Source organism: Siniperca chuatsi, linkage group LG5 (assembly GCF_020085105.1).
Source record: "Siniperca chuatsi isolate FFG_IHB_CAS linkage group LG5, ASM2008510v1, whole genome shotgun sequence".
NCBI classification, from domain to species: Eukaryota; Metazoa; Chordata; class Actinopteri; order Centrarchiformes; family Sinipercidae; genus Siniperca; species Siniperca chuatsi.
In genome coordinates, this window is record NC_058046.1 from 3,606,966 (window position 1) to 3,625,826 (window position 18,861).

The following is an 18,861-nucleotide window of genomic DNA, read 5'->3' on the forward strand; positions in this document are numbered from 1 at the left end:
TTGCTAACAGACAAAGAGACAGAGGTACAAACATGACATTTATCTAATCTTATTCACAGACGTATGACAAGATGCCTTCGAAAGAAACAGTGGAAAGAGAAGAAAAATTTTAAAACCAGGGAGTCAGGGACAAGGCACTGTCACTTAAAATAAAAAAAGAGCATCTTCACCGGTAACTCTATGAAACTCTGAATAAAGACCCAAACGGGAGCCGGGTGCTTTGTTATTCCAGATGGCTTTATGGGTCATGAAAGAGTGATTCACGCCTCACTTTAAAAGTGCTCATCGCTGGCCTGCCGTCTAACCGCTCCACTCCTTAAAAACCGGGAAGCACCCCATCAATTATTTGCTAAGCAGCCATACTGAAGATCTCACTTTGAACAGTGTGTGGGGACGGCAGCCCTGTCAGCGTGATGATAGATGCACTGGAGGCTCACGCTGCCCCCAGCACGCCTCTCTGAGGGTCGGCAGCTGTACAAAGCCTGAGCTGTCTGTGTGCGTGCAGAAAAGCAACACACACATACACAGAAACACACATACACACACATATAGGCATGCACGCCCTCAACTCCCAGGGATGCGTGCACAAACACACCTGCACATATGCAAACCTGCATTTGCATAAACTCCTTGTCTTATACACACATACTGACACACACAATATCGACATGTAGGAAAACTTCTAACAAGCGGTGGAACATAACTAAGCACAGTACTTATAAACAATTTTAAGGAAACTTACTTGACAATTTCCATTCTTTACTTTATACTTCTACTCTCCTACATTTCAGATGGAAATATTGTACTTTTTACTCCACTACATTTATTTGACTGTTGTACTTACTAGTTAGTTAGTTAGTTTGTGGATTAAGATGAATTAATATGAATGATGATGAATTGCTAAGTAAATAAATTGTTAGAATTAGCTCCTCCTCAACAAGCTCCAACATTTAAGTACTGCTTACATCTTAAAGCAGAAAGAATAATGATCCAATAATATAGTAATGTAACACTGAAAGAGGCAATTCTGCAAAATGAGTACTTTTACTTTTGATACTTTAAGTACATCTAAAACTCATGTAGTTTTACTTAAGTCAAATTTAGAATCCAGGATTTAATTGTAATGGAGTACTTTTATAGTTATTGTTACTTAAGTAAATGATTTGAATACTTTTTCCACTACTGCCAAAAAAAGTGGAGACACATGAATGCATGCATACAAATTTACATGGTACAATAAGTTCATTAAACAAGCAAAAAACAGAAAAATGAGCATCTTATCATCTTATCTCTGCACAGCTACAAACCCACCAGAGCCTGGGATACTAATTACACCATTTTAATGTCCAGTGTAGCCAATGGGGATTCAACTGGGTCAGAGGAGAATTAATAGAGCATTAATCAACATGCGCTAATTAGCTAATAACGTGTTAATTAAATCAGGTATTTAAAGTTCTGAGACGTGTAATGCTTATTCTACCGTACACGTGTCATCTACTGTAGCGAGAGAGAGAGACATTATGTCTGTGCATACATGTTGCAGCAGGGACGACAGCGAGTCAATACAAATGTCATGGTGTTAAATCTAGTTAAATCCGACCCTCATCGCTCCATTGGGACTTCCCTCTTTGCACCATTGTTATCCCCCTCCACCTGACCCCGCCCACCTTGACCCTTAACAAGTCTCATTTCTTCTCCCTTGTGATCAGCTGTGACAAATTTACACACAAAAACGCTTTCGGATCAATGTCGCCGTTTAGGCCACCATACGCCGCATGCTCAGCTGATAGATTCTACTGAGCAGGATCGAAAAAGGCAGAAAGCCAATTGCTGAGCTTGTCTGAGGTCCAGATCAGTGAATTACTTAGATAGTGTGGAGCCCGTCCCGGTGCTCTTAATGTGAAATCAATACTCCTTCTTCCACTAACCAGTGTAAAACGCTTGACCTGAGGATTGACTTTTTTGTTTTTTTCCCCCCTCTCTTCGTCTTCTAAGGAATGGGTCCGTAAGTTTGAGGACAGCTTTTATTTTTGATACACATATTAAGGCTGCTGTTCCTGTTATATCAGACACCATTGAGTCTTGGCTCTCGCTACTCCGGGCTCAACCTCACTCCAACCTTACAGCCCTGACTGAAACTGAAAAGAGATTAGTTTGTGCAAGGTATGATATGCTGCTTTGACAGCCTCCACTCTTCTGGTTTCAGGTTTTCCACCAGAGTTTGGAACCTGGCTACAGGGATTTGCTCCTATTCAGTCACAAGAGCATTAGTGAGTGTTGGGTGATGAGGTCTGGCTTACAGTCAGCGTTACAGTTCTTCGCAAAGGTGTTGGATGGGGTTGATGTCAGAGCTCTGTGCAAGCCAGTTCTTCCACACCAAACTGGGAAAACCATTTCTTGATGGACCTGGCTTTGCGCACGGGGACATTGTCATGCTGAAAGTGCCTTCTCCAAACCATTTCCATAAAGTTGGAAGCACACTCTTGTCTAAAATATCATCGTATGCTGCAGCATTAAGATTTTCCTTCATTGGAACTAATGGGCCCAAACCATCAACAGCCCCAGGCCGAAATCACACAAAAGCTTTTGGACAGTCTGAGTCAGACTAAATCTAACTTTATACAAAGCACCTTAATAAATAAATGACAGGCTCCTATGTGAGCTGTATTTGCATCACAATGTGAACAAATGCAGGTACAATGTAGCCTAACAGTAAATTTAGTAAACTGGTAAATCCACTTGGATATTTGCTAATGACTAGTGCAAAATAAGTCCAGTTATGGTTGTTGTGTAGGTTATATATCTCATTTTTGGTTGAAGTTTTGGTGTAAAACATGGCAGGGGTGCAGCATGTTCACACTCAGGACAATAAACAAAGTAGTGGACCTTTCCTGTAGTATTAGTAGTACCTGAGCCTCTTCTGAGGTTTTTCAAGGATTCAAAGTTGACAGTGAGTCCCACTGCCCATTTATTTATCAAAAAATGGTTTTCATGTGCCATCGCAGCCCGAGAGCCTGCAGAGTGTTATTTTAATCAAACACTACAAGCATTGATTTCTTACTTTAACCAAAATCAAGAGATAAATTCAGTGACATCAGCTGTGTGTTTGGTTGAAAGTAAAATCCTGTACAAGGTGAACTGTGAACAAGTTCCTTAGAGACCAGAGAGACATAACACTATGGGATATGAAAAAGCTGCTTAAAATCAATTGTTGATTTTTTTCTGTTCTCATTCACATCTCTCCTGGCGGATCATGTTTTAATAAACTCTCCGTGCATCCTCTTGACCCCACCGTGTCACTGTCTCCTCCTCCTGTCCGTCCCCACGCTCCCAGTCACGTCACCTTAAAGGAGGAGGCCACAGATCAATACGTTTGATGGGGAGGCAATAAGCAGCCCTATTAAGTGACAAAGGTTTACTCTGTAACAGCTGGGCTGGCGCGAGAGCCGAGCTTGTCTGACTAATGAATCGTGAAACAATCAGGCAGTAGCCATTTGTGTTTAGATCTGTAAATATGGCGCGGTACAAGTGCCAGACCATCGCTGGCACTCCAGCTGGGGCCACAGATGGTCTGGATTGGAGGCGAGGCGCAGGCAAACCGCTAGCTCCTCCGGCCCACACTGCACCGCACCTCCTCTGTCTCTGAGTGACAACTTCACTTTCGCGCTAACTTAGCCCGCCTGCCCCACATTGGGAGCCAGGATTCGGTAAAAAAAAAAAAAAAATTGAAAAAGAAAAAAAAAACCCTGACAGCTCCTGAATGGGAGCCCAGCCGATGAGCAGTCTTGCTGCAATCCGGCAGAGGGAACCAGGGGGAATAGAGAGCCAGGCGAAGGAGAAGAGCAATGATGATCCTGCTATTTAAAGACATGATCAACCTAATTAACCTTGGGATGCCAATGACTAATTCTGAGGTGGCTGGTCCACCACAAGAGTGTCGACGTGGAGGCCTCATAAATCTCACTAATAAGAAGCACTTTCTCAAATAGGAGGAACATGGGCACACAGGCTGGTCATTATTTGGAAGAGGATTGAAAATACTGTATGTGGTGTTCTTATCAGTCAAGCTGGGGAAGGAGGCGTCTGGCAGTGTGGCGGAGACGGACTGTATTTCACCCGGCGACAGCCGAGTAAATACAGAAACATTCAAATAGACAAATTCATTTCAAAGACCTTTTGTCATTTGCCTGCACAAATGATTGAAATAGAGACAGAATATATTCTGCTGTTGCAGTGAGGAGGGAGGGGGGTGGAGGGGTAGGGGGTACCAGAGGCGGCGTCCTTGAAGATAGAGCTATGAAAGAGATGAAAGGTTTATTTAATCTATTTTCAAGGTAAAATGATCTTCCGGCGCTTTACTCTACACATTTGGTGCAGTGAATGTGAAAGTGGTACAAAGCCATTACAATGCCCCAAGTCTATTAAACTGAATGACAGACGTTGTTTACAACCCCAACTGCTTCTGCAACCGCACCATTATCGCTGCATACTGATGCTAGCATCAACAGCAGGATTGGCTGTCATTACAGAAGGACAGCAGAGCGTCTTAAAGCAACGTTTATCAGCGTTTATAAAGGATTTGTAACCTGCTAATCACTAGATGGCAGGTTACTTTCATTACTTCCACCAGCATATTGCCCTGTGAAAGCTACACATTCAGACACATTCTGTCCATTTCAACAATATACTGACTGATTATAGAAATACACTGACGTCAGAATCAAACCTGTGACATTTTTGTTACATCCAGCACAATAGAACATTACTTCCAAAGATGATGTTTGTCTCAATTAAAATTTTTTTCTTTTACACAGGAGGTAGTCAACCCCTTCATGATAAAGTACTTCAAAGTAGCTAAATCCCATTATTACAGAAGTGGTAGAGTATTTATGATTGTTTGAATACATTAGGACAGCGTTGCTCAAACCTGCATGTTTTAGATCTCTCCTTGCTCCAACACAGCTGATTCAAATGATCAACTCCTTATGAACTGCTGAAGCTGCTTGATAACAAGCTGATCATTTAAATGAGCTGTGTTGGAGCAGGGAGAGATCGGAAACATGCAGGACAAGGGTTTGGGAAATGCTGCTTTAGGACACAGTGAAATAAAAATATATTTTCCAGTATATGTTTCATCCTGCTTTAATTGTTCTGATATGTCTTGGTATGTGTGAAATATGTTAAAAAAAAAAAACAGAAAAACATTTTTGAGTATTTACAGGTATCTACCAAAATTCCTGTTTTTTCTCCTTCTGTAAAATGTTGCAAATGTGTTTGATAACTCATCTGCACTCAAGTGTATGTGTAAATATTTCCAATAAAATTTAATTTGGGGCGATTAGCTAACCACTCCCGTGGCTAGTTTGTGTGTCGTAGTAACTAACAGAGCAATATCATGAGACACAGGTGTGTGTTTAAATTGTGTGTTTGTGATCTGATTTATTTACTTCTCCTCTAATGTAACAAAGCAGGTTGTGATTCTCCAGAGACTCATGCTTTCTAAGTCATGCCTACTTTTGAGTGATCAAAAAAAAAAAAACATGAACAATTTGATTAAACCCATCTAGTAATGATACCCCACCTGCATCTTCCATTTCATAAAACACATTATGGAATCAAAACATCTTCCATAAAAAAGAAGAAGAAGTACTCTTAATGTACTCAAATAAGAAAATGAATGGCACATGTATCCCATGAACATATTATGTATATATATATATATATATATATATATAAATAAGAAGAAGAAGTACTGCCCTTAATGTACTCAAATAAGAAAATGAATCTGGCACATGTATCCCATGATAGTCCATACTTTATATTATATATATATATATATATATATATATATATTATATAATAGTATAACTTTAGGTATTTTGATCAAGATCCAAAAGCAGATTAAACATTTTCTATTCCTGAAAGAACATATTGTGCTTAAAGGACTGTGCAGTCTCAGTGCTGCATTTTTATTCAGAATTGTTGTTGCATATTGCTTTAAAAACTCACATATGAATGTAGTGATTGCTAGAACTATGGTTGTCAATTGCAGCTGCCATTCAACAAATACGACCAACATTTGTAGGCGTGTTTAAAATTGCATCTAGCTTAAATCACTTTTAAGGTCCTTTGTCATGAGATGTTTTTGTCAAACCCATTTACCCATTTAAGTGCAGCTTTTTACAATGATCACATCCAATTGACATTCAGATGTTCTCCTTAAACACAGCACCCAGTCTGCTCCAGTGTCTGGATGTTCTGCTCTGCCATGTGCTGGAGGGATATTTATGGGCATCTGAATGTGCATGAGCAGGTCTGCAGAGCCTCTGTTTCACAGTGGTAATAATGCCGGGCCCAGACTTACTGTCCTTGCCCCTTCAGTCCAGTGAATACAATCCAGGCAATGGAACTTTCTGCGCAACGTTAACTGTCACGACCCGCGGCGGTGGCTGGAAATGGCTTAACTAAACTGTCAGATCTAATAAAGCCAATAAAGGGATCAGATAAATGTTTATTACATAGTGGGAAAAGATCATTTCTGGACAGAAATTGAGGATGACCTTTCCGGATAATTCCTCGCTGCCTTGGCCCCCCCTCTTTCTGCTGGATAAATCACTGGGTCCCCTTTTGTTTCACGGCTGATGGAGCCTTGCTGACGTGGGATTGTTAAAACCTCGCTAGCTCTTCTTTCTTTGTCTCCCCAATTACAGGAGCCCTCTGAGTCTGAATGCCACCTCAACACACAGACAGGGGCAGGCTGCTGTGCTCCTGCAGTTACAAAAGTCAGATGAGATAATAACATAATAACTAAGTCTTAATGCAGATAGAGCCTTTTTACAAATGAATATCTGCTGCACTTCTGCAACATCAATGTCAAGAAAATTAGAAGATGTTATGTAATGGTCTTGTTAGGACAGTAACTGCTTTCCATTTGCGCTTTTTCCTTATTTGGTTCTTCTCTATAACATTAGAAAATAAATTGTAGTAGTAATGCAGGATGTATGCAATATAAATGCATGAAGAACAACCTTTTCAAAGGCTACACCTGCACATTTTAATACAGGAGTTATATAGAAGAGTTATCACTTAACTCAGCACCAGATCTTTTCAAAATAAAAGATAGCATACAGTTTGTTAAAATAAATACAGCAAGCCCCAGTGGAAATTCACATAATTGGTGCATTTAAAAGAGATGACATTATGGTAACCAAGACCCCCCTTTTCAAGCGGTCTTGGCCTGGTTGTTTGATTGGCGCCACAGTTAAATGGACAGCTTTCACAGCAGCCAAAATGAACCCAGTCAAACTATCGAACACACCAGGGTTTGTTTCAACTGCACCGAGCAACTCAAGTGTGAAAGCACCCCGTTTTCAAACTATGACTAAGAGATGGGATCAGATCACACCTGCTCTGGCTTCTTTATACTGCCTGTCTGTTTTAGAATTTATTTTAAAATTTATAAAAAAATATTATTGCTCACTTTTAATGCATCGCATGGCCTGTCAAGTCCTTACAAAACTTTACAGGACGGCTAAGGACCAGGGTTGACCAAGCCTTTTCTTCTAAGGCTCCAACACAGCCTGAGAAGATCCACTTAGCTGAGTCTGTATCCTCTTGCCTCTCAAATCACACTTCTATTGTACTGCTTACCCAGATTTCAGTTCATTTGGCTTCCTCTTGTTTAATCCAGTTGTCTTTTTTTAGTCTGTCATTTTATTGCACTATTGTGGTTGTCTGCTGTGGTTTTATGTTGTACAGCACGTTGTAATTTTTGCTTTATGTTGTAAAGAATAGTGTTCTATAAATACATTTTATTATTATTATATTATAGGGGCAGCATCTAGTGGCCATTAGAAGAACAGCAGCTTCAAGCACTTCCAAATCAGCGTCTTTAATCAGCCTTGGTGTTTGCCACTCGGATAACACGGTGGAATGCTTACTTTGTAAACTATTATCAAACCTGCCAAGGAAAGTCCAAGTTAACAAAGTCAAAAAGCATAAGCTCAGCATTCATTATTAATGCAGGGGGGGGAGGGAACTGAGAGTCTTATAATTAAAACCAATGTAAAATTTAAGCCTTACACAGAAAACCTGTAACACTCATCAAATATGGATGACGACACCTTCCCACGAGCACCTGCACCTCACAGGTTCACTGCTGAACAGATGTGGCGTGATGAGATCAGGTTAGGGGGTGTTCGAAGATGCTTCCTTACTGCCGATCCCCTTTATTTTCCTCTCAGACACCCCCTCCCTCCCACGTCCTCCCCCCCGCCCCTCCTTGGCCTGTCCTCTGAGCTACATGTGGCATGGCTGCCTACTGCTTCCTGTGACAAGCCAAGCTGTCCGCTGACCACTTCATTTTTGATGTTGGCAGGCGAAACTCGAGTCAAGGCAGCCAAAGTGTGTGTGCGTGCACGAATACGCACAAACGCACACACATGCACACACACTGGGTTCAAGGGAACATCATCCAAGAAGAAGAAGAGTTTCCAAATGACCAAACACAGGCTGCTTGATGAGTATTTGCTTCGCCTCTTCTTTGTTTTCTCTCCATCTCTATCTCAGAAGTCCATCATTGTATCTCTGTTTATCTTTCATTCCCGTTCTTTCTTCTTCTTCTTTGTATTAATATTTATATTTCTGTCGTTCTTGGCTGCTGTTTTTCTCCTTGTTTAAGAAGCATTTCTATGTATTTTTTTCTCCTATTTTTCTTTTTGTCTTTCCTCCTGTTTTACTTTCTTCACGATTTTACTTTCTCTTTGCATTTACTTTACTTTCTGTCCTTGGTGCCTGTCTTTCTCTTTCTTAATAATGTCCATCCTTGCAGCGTTTACTTTCTTGCCGTTTCCTCCTTCTTCCTTCCTTCTTCCTTCCTTCCTTCCTTCCTTCCTTCTTTTCTTTCTCAATTTTTGCCTTTGTGTTTCTCTAATTGTTTTATTCTCGTTTTATTTTTGTCATTTTCTGTTTTGTTGTCTATATCTTTTTTTGTCACGTCTTGCTTTAGTCCGTCCAGTCACCTGTCTTTCCTTCCTTTTAATCGCTGTCAGTCTCTATACTGTGTCTTCTTTTGCTAATTATACTGTCTTTTTTCTTTCTATTTTGAGTAAACTAATACTGCATTCACTTTAGTAGTGTTAAAGCCACGTCACTCAGACTTGGATGATTTCTGCATTTTAACCTCGGTTGAAGGTTTGCATGCTCCTCAATTGTTGGATAAGATGAAAAACATATTAATGAAACAAAAATTATAATAACAGTTAATTTTAACAGCAATTTTGGCAGTTCCTGGTGCCAGAAAGTTGACATTTTAAACATTTTAGGTTTCCATATAACAGCAACCATATACTTTTTCCTGTTGTCTTAACTAAATGATGACCTGAAAGTACACTGTGTTCCTCTACTTCTTAAGTTATATAAACCATTTTAAAAACCCACTGGATTGTCTGAAAAAATTTATTGTCACAAAGCTGAAAACAAGGCTGTTTTTCTTGGCTCATGGAAAGTTGAAATTAAACAGATCCTTTCTTTTTCTTGGTTATTTCTCTTGCTTTTCTCACCTCCATCTCATGCAGAAGACATCATGTACTACTCAGTGCCACTGGACACCAACATGTACCCTATTCTCTGCATGTGTTTCTGTATCACTGTAATAGACTGATATGAGCCTAAAGACATGACAAGGCCCCTGTTTGAGGTCAGATACACATTAGATGTTGGGGTCAGGATAAGAGGCTTTGATCGGTGCTACCATGCTGGGTTCGTGAGGCAGGGGGATAGCCGGGTGTGTGTGTGTGTGTGTGTGTGTGTGTGCGTGTGTGTGGTCACAGCTATACAGTGAGAGTATATGAGGCAGGAGGGCCTCACCCAGCCCATTAGATGTGCGCACTGGCCTGTGAGATGTTGTATCACTTTAATTAGCGGGGGGCTGTGGGCCACGGCAGCATGAGGAGATGGGGAGAAGGTTGATTGTGTTTTAGTCATTGCCTAAAGCCACGACCCCCTTCACCCTCCCCCCTGACCCCTCCAACCCCCTCCTCCCCCCACCCTCATGTAAAAAGTTTTGTCAAGCTTGGCTTCCTCTCTGGGCCTTTTGTCAAAGTGGCTGATGACAAGATGACGACTGTTTTGTTTTGATGGCCACACATATTGTTCTTTTTCAGGTAGGAAACTGATGAAAATGATGTGTTCTATTCAAATATTTTAATTTCAACTGCCATAATTCCGTTTTCCTTTTAACCTCACATCTTCTTTAATTGCAGCCACATTTCCATATTAGCCAATCTGTAAGACCATTCATTTAGCCATTCCGCCTCCGGCCTCATCTGAATTTGAGGAAAGTGGGCAAAACTTAAACGCTGTCACACCGTCTGAATAAATTGCAAAATAATGAACATTTTAGATAACTGTGGCGAATCAGAGCACGCTGAATGCACGCTGGCACCGAGCCAGCCCCCACAGACGGTCAGAGATGGAGCCGTAGAGAGCGGGAATGGGGATTCTGGGTAATTGGACTCATTGTCCCATTGTAGAAGCTAATGAAGTGATGCAATTGAAAGGATGATTCTTTGCGATTGTCTTAAAAGTAATTCAGCAGCTTGTAGCATTAGACAGTTTATGAATAACAATAATTCCATGATGTTTAAGAAAACAAGATTTGCTCCAAAATGATGCATCCACCAGTTTCAAAAACGAAATCAAGCAGAAAATGAAAACAAATCCTCTTGATTTTGATGGATAATATTAAAGGTACTTATTCAAGGCATGGTGAATGCTCCCTGGCATCGAGCTTATTTATGATTATTTATGCTCCATATTTTGTTGTATTTCAAAATTTTATTCCTACTTCCTAAATTCTAAAGAAAAATGACAAAATGTAGTCCCAAATGATAAATGATGATTGTTTTTAAAGTAATAGTATTACAACTTGGATAACTGGTTGACAAAATGTATGATGTGGAAATTATTAATCAAAAGGATTTCCTCTCCGATACTTCTTAGTTCATTTTTTTCCACATGCAATTGTAATATCAAGCAAAATATAGTAAACTACTTACCCCAAATAACAAAAGCAGCTTTCATTATAAAAGAGTCACCATGGCAGTAACACGCTAATAGTAATACATGTTACAATGATTTCCTGTCAGAGGTCATGTTTAAAAAACACAAGTACACACCAGAAAATTGTGAAGATTGATGTCAGAGGTGAAAATCATTGGACCATAGTCTCCTAATGGCCAGTGTCAGATCCCATGTTTCTCTCTGTTAAGGCTGGGGTGCAGGGATGTGGGATTGGATGGGAAATTTTTTTTGGGGGGGGGGGGTTGATGGTGGGCGGTGCTTCGGTTCTTTATTGCTATCATAAAAGTTTACACGACCGCCATCTCTTACAATCCATATTGACAGGAGTTTTCAGAGAAAAAGCTCAGGAAAAGAGAAGAAGCCTTAGGTGCAACATACCCTTGTAATAGGCCAAGGAAAATATAGACTTATGGAAAATGAAATGAGGCATGAATGACCATAAGCGTGAAGACAATTACACCCTTCGGAAATCATATATTTGTGAAGATAATTTTTGGAGGAGTCTGCGTGCTAGGACCTGCTGGGGTTACAGTGTCTTATCTATGCTTGAACTCTCCTTGAACTTGGGATAACCGGCGCTGGAGTGGGACGTGGCTATCTGCCCCTGCATCTGGTTATTTTAGCTCCAATTTGCAGCCTAATGCCACAATTACCCTGATCTATGGCTCGAGTCACCCCTTTAATGGCTCACTGTCAAAATCAGCACATTTGCAGAAGCAAGGGCCTGAGAGGAAGTCCTGACTTTGCTCCAGTGATGGCTTGATTGATTTGGGAACTGCTTTTTTTGTTCCGCAAATGGCCAGATGAACCAGAAGTTAAGGGCAAATCAAATAACTTTGACTGATAAAACTGAATAAAGACTGAAATAAAAATTCTACAGTCTCCTTTACAAATGTCATAATGTTTGTAATAATAGCTCAATGTATTAGACTGATTGTGGTTAATAAAACTATAACACAAAGTGGAGAATGAAATAAAAACCTGAATCACTTCACTTTCTCCCCCTTCATTTGCTTCGTTAGTCTGAAATTAACAGACTTTTGTACTCATTAGGTCTTAGGTTTTTCTCCTGTTATATTTTTATAGAGAGCTCCATCATAAATTATAATTTTCAAAAGGTAACAGGGATCTTTGTCTACACCTGTTAATGCACTATTCTCTATTGGTTATTTGTAATTAGTGAGGAAGGATTAAGAATATGAGGTTACAAGAAAACAACCAGATTAAACTATATCTTGACAAAGCGAGCCTGCACAGCTGCAATGCTCACTACACAGCAGAAAACAAAATGGGACGGATATGAAATGGAGAGACGACGTCTTAAATGCTTACCACTAGTCTGAGAAAATATGTAAAATTTGGCCAGCATCTAGCATGTTAGCATGCTAATACGTTATTGTTGCCAGGTTAATATACTTACAGTGAGAGTGCTGTACAATCTGTGCTGGTCGGACGGACGGTCGGATGGACAGACAGAGAGACTGGCATCATCTATATGAATAAATAAAAAACAAATCTTGTCAGTTTTGCAAATCATATAGACCCATTTATTGGTAACTGCTACACCCAGAATTGATTTTCTTTCAAATGCTTTGCATTTTAAATACGTTTACTTCCAGGAAAATCGTTGATCTTTGGTGGTTACTTCATCGTGTACTAGTAGGTGTAATTACAAAGACTAACCGACGAAACAAGCACAGGCTTTCGCACAATCCCGCCCCTTTGCCTTTTCCAGCAAATCACGTTACTTTCTCTCATTACTCGTTGGTTTACACTTTTGAAGGATGTCTCTCTGCATTATGTCCCACCCCCACATGCTGTTTTAACAGGAAACGCATCAAATTAGTAATTAGTAGTTTTGTTCCATAAGTACACACCAGATAATAAAGTTGTGATAGTCAGAAATCTACAGAGACATGTAATTGTTAAGTCACTGTTATTGATCTCTAACCCCACTAACATTCAGCAGAAATATAATGGTATTATTATGCTATTGAGCAATAACTTATTACTCCTTGATTTATTAATCTAGTTAGATAACAGTGGACAGTGTTTTTGTGATTTGGAGTTGAAATGACATCTAAGGGTGAAACTGGGCTACATTTTGTTGAAACTTTTTGAATACAGTTTGTCTACATGTTGCAAGGTTGCATATAGTCATTGTTTCAACCACATTTAAATGGTTACAGAAAGGTGACTGCCACACGTGGAAGATATTACTTAAAAAAGAAAAAAACTATCTTCCAAGTGGTTGTAGCCTGTTTAGCCAGATGCATGGATATGTTTACACCTGCCACTCACTCTAAAGCAGTGTTCACTGTGTTAATGCCCATAAAGCTTGACAGACTCTCTGCAATCATGATCTGAATATGTCCCTTTGGATCAGAGTGTAATGATCAGAGCCTAAAATGTTGCTTTACAATGTAAGATATGCAGCTCTAATAACATGATACACTGCAGTGTGGAGAGAGTGACTCCACTTTGGCTGCCCAGAATCCTCTCGCAGCGATGAAAAGCAGCCCCCTGAAGTCCACTCCATCACGGCATGGCTCTCTGCCCTCGCTGTGGCGTGACTGGGACAAGGATGAGTGGCGGTAAAGGACAAACTCATGGACACCAGTTGGGCTCCCAGAACCAGCACACATTATTACCCCCAACAGAAGCCGAGTGAAGGTGGGAGCCAGGAGCCCGTCCTCGGCACAGCTTCGGTGGGAGATGCAAAAACAGATGGCCACCCCCAGCAAGACATTAGCAGCAGAGATTTGAAAACATCTTGAAGCCCCTGTCGCCACACAGAGACTGTGGTCAGGAGGCTAATGTGAGAATAGTAAAACATCGCTGTAAATGGTAAAATGAGCTGCGATAAGAACAACAGCTGTCCGAAATTAGAAGGAACTGCATGCTACAGTGTATTTATTTGGGTCTACAGTGTAACATTCAAAAGGCCATTGTCTGTGCATGAGGAAACTGCTGAAGCTTTACTTGGACCAAAGATGATGTTACTGAAATGGAACAACAAGCCAATTAAAATAGAGATCTACCCCGGGCTACCAATATATATGGAGATTATTCATTAACATAGAGCAACGTCAGACCTAAGATGTACTAAAACTGAACTCTGTAACATTATAACAGATGTAGAGTGCTTTTATTACAGTTATTTATTATTTTAATTATGGTGCAGGAAGGCAGATAACCTTCAATAGTCTAGCCTTATGTTTGCACCTGCATTTTCCCAAAATAGAGTTCAGTGGGTTAATGCCTATCTGCCATTTTGCAGTCATGACCTGGCAATGTTCCTACTGGACAATGGTGTAATCATATATGCCAAAAATGTCTCCAGAGCTTTTAACTGGATTTACCATCATGCTAAATGTCTATTGAGAGTATGAAAAAAAGATCTTAACTCAAGGTCCACTCACTAACTTTTTCCAGAGCTTTTAACCACATCTCACAGTCTTCTTCAGCGGGTGGAGTTTGCCCCATCCATTTGATGTGGTTGAAAACTGCGGAAAAAGCTAGTAAGTGAACCTTGAGTTGAGATTATTTTGTCAAACTCCTGTTTCTAACATAAACTTGAACTTTCACATTCAAGTCTATTTAGAGACTTCAACTTATTTCAAACTCTTGACTATACAGAGTTTAAATCAGTTTAAGCAACAGCTTAAAAAGATTTCAGTCTGTACTGTTTTATGGCTATTAACGATGGTATTCTGTACTTGTTTGTTTTCTTTGTGCGTCTATTCATTTATGTTTCACTATTTGTACTTGTTTCTCCGTAACCATTTTCTTTTGTTTTTCTTGTTTTACCTCATGGTAAAGCACTTTGAAGTGCGTTCTGTGTATGAACAGTGACATGTAAAGAAAGTGTATTATTATTTACCATTATTTTAGAACATTTCCAGCAGTCACTTTAATTATAGTGATGTTTACATTGTGTCAGCCATTCAAATTCTGGTTTAATCAATGCATCATTTTGATATTGGTTTAATATGAAATTCAGGATATCAACTATATAACTTAGATTTAGGGATTGGACTTTTATAATTACAATACAAGCACCAATATGCAAGGCATGGCAAGTATATTTGTATAGCCTACAAGTTTCAACTACAAGGCAATTCAAAGTGCTTTACATAAAACATAAAAGGCATCAAGACAAAATGTAAAAGCAACATAAGGTAATATAAGAAGACATTTATGCCTTTGTCCTTTTCTGAATGCCATCATCACCCCGACCTCTTAGATGAAGACTTTCTTTTACTTGTGAAAATGACAGATGAACAAATCACTACTGGCCTGATGCAAACATCCAAACAAATACTGCAGCAGGAAGCTCACAAAAAAGACAACCATTAAACAGAACCCAAGGTGACACATATCATTGTCTCCAGTCCGGCGGTTGTTCAGCGGGGGCGATATTTGTCGCAGCGGTGCCATGAGACTTGTGAACAGAGGGTTTGGCTATTTCTGGACATTTTCTCCACACCTGCGCCCAGAGTGCACTGGGTTGGCATTTCAAACTTTATCACCTGTCACAAGAGAGACACCGGCTGCTCTGGAGAGCACTGCTCCCTACCCTCCACCCATCCACTCGCGAGACATCACACCCGTCCTTGGAAGTTGTGCTTGGAAAGAGAAGACGAAGATTTTCCCAGTGGGAGGCTGCAGCCGCTGGCCAGCCGACGTCCATATTGTCTTCTGGCTCTTAATTGATTTGAGGGCTGAGAAATCATCTTGATCATGTAAAGCTAGATGCTGTCTTTTCATATATCTTTCCATATGTGCAAACCCACCCAAGTGGGTCAAATTTTATGTTATTGCTTTGCCTCTAGAATATTTTGCAGTGACAAAACATCCTGACAGGGATAATTATCTAATCTGTGTCAATATTAACAGTATAATCATCTTGGCCAAAATGATAATGTGGTATTATCTTGATAATAAAATATTTTTTTCTCTGCTTTACATATAAAAATGTGAAAATATTTAACTTTTTTGAAGACATTAAGTGTGTAGTTTCTTTCATCGTCCTTCCGCCAAGACAACAGCGGATTTTACGATATTAAAGACATGTTAAGCTTTTGGACAACCCTCTATTCATCGTCAGTTAGTATGATATTAAAAAATTATAGCCATGTGATAATCTTTGAAACAGATAATTTAGTTATATCTATGAATATCCAATTTCTGCTGCACTGTACAACTGGAGATGGGACTGAATGCAAACAGAAGTGAAGGAGTTGTCCTTACAAGGATAGAAAGGTGAGGAAACTTTTATAAAGTGAGGAAAGTGTTAGTTGCTTAAATTTAGGGTTTATAGTAGCATTATTATTATTATTATTATTATTAGTAGTAGTAACAGGTTAATATCAACATGGGGGGATGAATGTAGTTAGTGGAAGTCCCCACAACCATAGTAATTTAAATGTTAGTGTGTGTATGTGTGTGTGTGGCAGTCTCCCGGGGACACAGTGATCAAGGTGACACGTCTCTCTGGTCTCCACAGGGGGTGTCTGGGCTCCAGAAGGCCATGGGTGTCACGGCAACAAAGCCCCACACTGGATGATGTCATAAACACACACACACACACACACACACACACACACACACACACACACACACAGGGACCACTGGAGACTGTGAAAGGTTGAGTTTTACAGTTAAGTATTAAATTGTAATTAACTGTGATGATTCTGACGCTAAACGTTATCGTTTGTGTTGTTGTGTTTGATTGCAACATAATGTGCAGGTGTTCGTGTTAATGTGCCCACGCCTTTTATTACCCTGGCCACTTATACAGCAGCATTCATCGGTTGCAGTCTTCTGTCAGCTTCTATACAGTCTGGATCTGTTCAGTATTTTCCTCTGACCTACACGCTTAAGTCAGAAGAAAATAGATATGAAGCCTAAAAAGACACTTTGGGTTGCAGTTACGTGCGTAAAGGGCAGCTGGACAGATGCACTGGTTGGAGTTCAAGCGCTGCTCTGTAAGACCGATGTAAAATGGATGACTGACTGAAATGTGTCCAGTTTATCCAATGAATGCATTATTTGTTGTGTTAAACTGACTCACATTTGACATTTCAAGAATTGCACATGAACATTGAAACTCATATGGAACAGCTAGCTGACATTAAGTTTAGGAAAGTAAAGCAAATTTTGTTCTAGTTCGGGTTGTGAAAACAATGGGATAGGGGTAGCTTGTAGTGATGAACCTATAGAGAATTATCACCTGAATCTGCAGCTTTATAGTGAGTTTCAGCTCATTGTTTAGCTGTCTGGCCGCAACTTTACTGTTTTGGTTCACTCTCACCGCTCTCACAGTGTAATTTTCGGCCGCAGCAGGCCCACTGTACGCTACCTGCTCAGCACCAAACAGCAGACAGACACAGTTGGAGAGTAGTTAGAGACCAAAACCAGAAACCAAAAGAGAGTGAATATTGGACTTACATTCTTCAGGTGGCCAGAAACACAACTCCAAACGAATGATAATGTTGCTCCGTAACTGCTGGATGTGTAAATGAGCAACTGTTGGGTGTCTGTTGGGTGTCTCAAAAAATAAATATTGCAGGTTACAATCAGTAACCTAAAACAATCTGGGTTACTGTTCAAATTAAAAGTTGTGACACTGATGGCTCAAGTTGGCCCTTTTTGTCAACTGTTTGGCCAATTAACGATGATGAATTAGTTGGGAGTAAGAGCTATCTGACTTGCTGTTCGGTCGAAAGCGAATCCATGATTTAGTTCAGTTACATCTTATTTTTCACCTCTGCTTTGTCTTGTCTTCTGGCACAAAGCAAAACTTACTAGCACAGTACTAGCCACAACTATTAAAATGTTTTTATTTATTTTATTTTTTTAAATCATACATACTCTTAATTTCTATTGCAAGCATATAATTAGACTGTAAACAGATTCACAGTAGTGTTAAATTGGTAGGATATTTAGTCTTTCCGTGCTGTTTTTTGGATTACAAATACAGGATACTGACTAGATATTTCCTCTCACATAGACACAGCACTTATGGCTTGTCCGTCCATGGCCTGTCGTCTTTGTGGTGTGTTCAATATGCAACATGAAATGTAAGGCGACACAAAACATTTGATCAACAGGCAGTTTTTTAAGATTGGCTTGGTGTGTAAAGGATCCTTCCATAAACTGTCTGTGTTGGGGACATGTATTCCTCTCACACTTGGATTTTAAGACATTATGCTCATTTAATTAAATTTAGAGCGACCAGGCACTTCCTTCTTTATTCAGTATGAAAAACAGATTCCACACGGAGACAATCTATCACTTTGTTAGCTCAAACTGCACTGTTAACCTAGGCAAACACTGCAAAGTCTGTATTTTTACAATAAAGTACATCTTAAAAAGTAAAACTATATTCCACATGCACTGTGAAATGACTGGGGGAAAGACAGTGATGTCTTTTAAGATGAGGACAGGGCAGCTAAAGTGAGAGGGTCAAAAGCCCCTGCTGTTCTGGCATTAGCAGTTAGTACTGGTCATTATCTGTCCTACTCCACTACGCCCACTCAGTGTCTGTGTCTGCGTGTGCTGTAAGATCATCAAAAGTGCACGCCGGGGGGGAATTAGGGAATGAAACATAATGTCAGCAATAACACAAAGGACCTTGGTTTAACATTTCAGCCTGTACTGTGTCCCTGCTACAGCCCAGAGCAGAGCCAACACTGGCCTGCTGCTACGCTCTGACCCGCCCATCCACAGACTCTGCTTCACCATCTGAGGTTTGGAAATGTGTTTGCTGCACAT

The 18,861-nt window shown here is 40.0% G+C and overlaps 1 long non-coding RNA gene across 3 annotated transcripts in view; it reads right to left on the minus strand.

The window, feature by feature from the left end:
* The window catches only part of LOC122875766, a 35,457-nt gene extending 22,882 nt beyond the window's left edge, over nucleotides 1–12,575 (minus strand). For all 3 annotated transcript variants that reach the window (XR_006377907.1, XR_006377906.1, XR_006377908.1), the window contains exon 1: nucleotides 12,503–12,575. This is a non-coding gene — a long non-coding RNA (uncharacterized LOC122875766). The remainder of the gene's footprint in view (nucleotides 1–12,502) is intronic.
* Nucleotides 12,576–18,861: the final 6,286 nt, after the last annotated feature.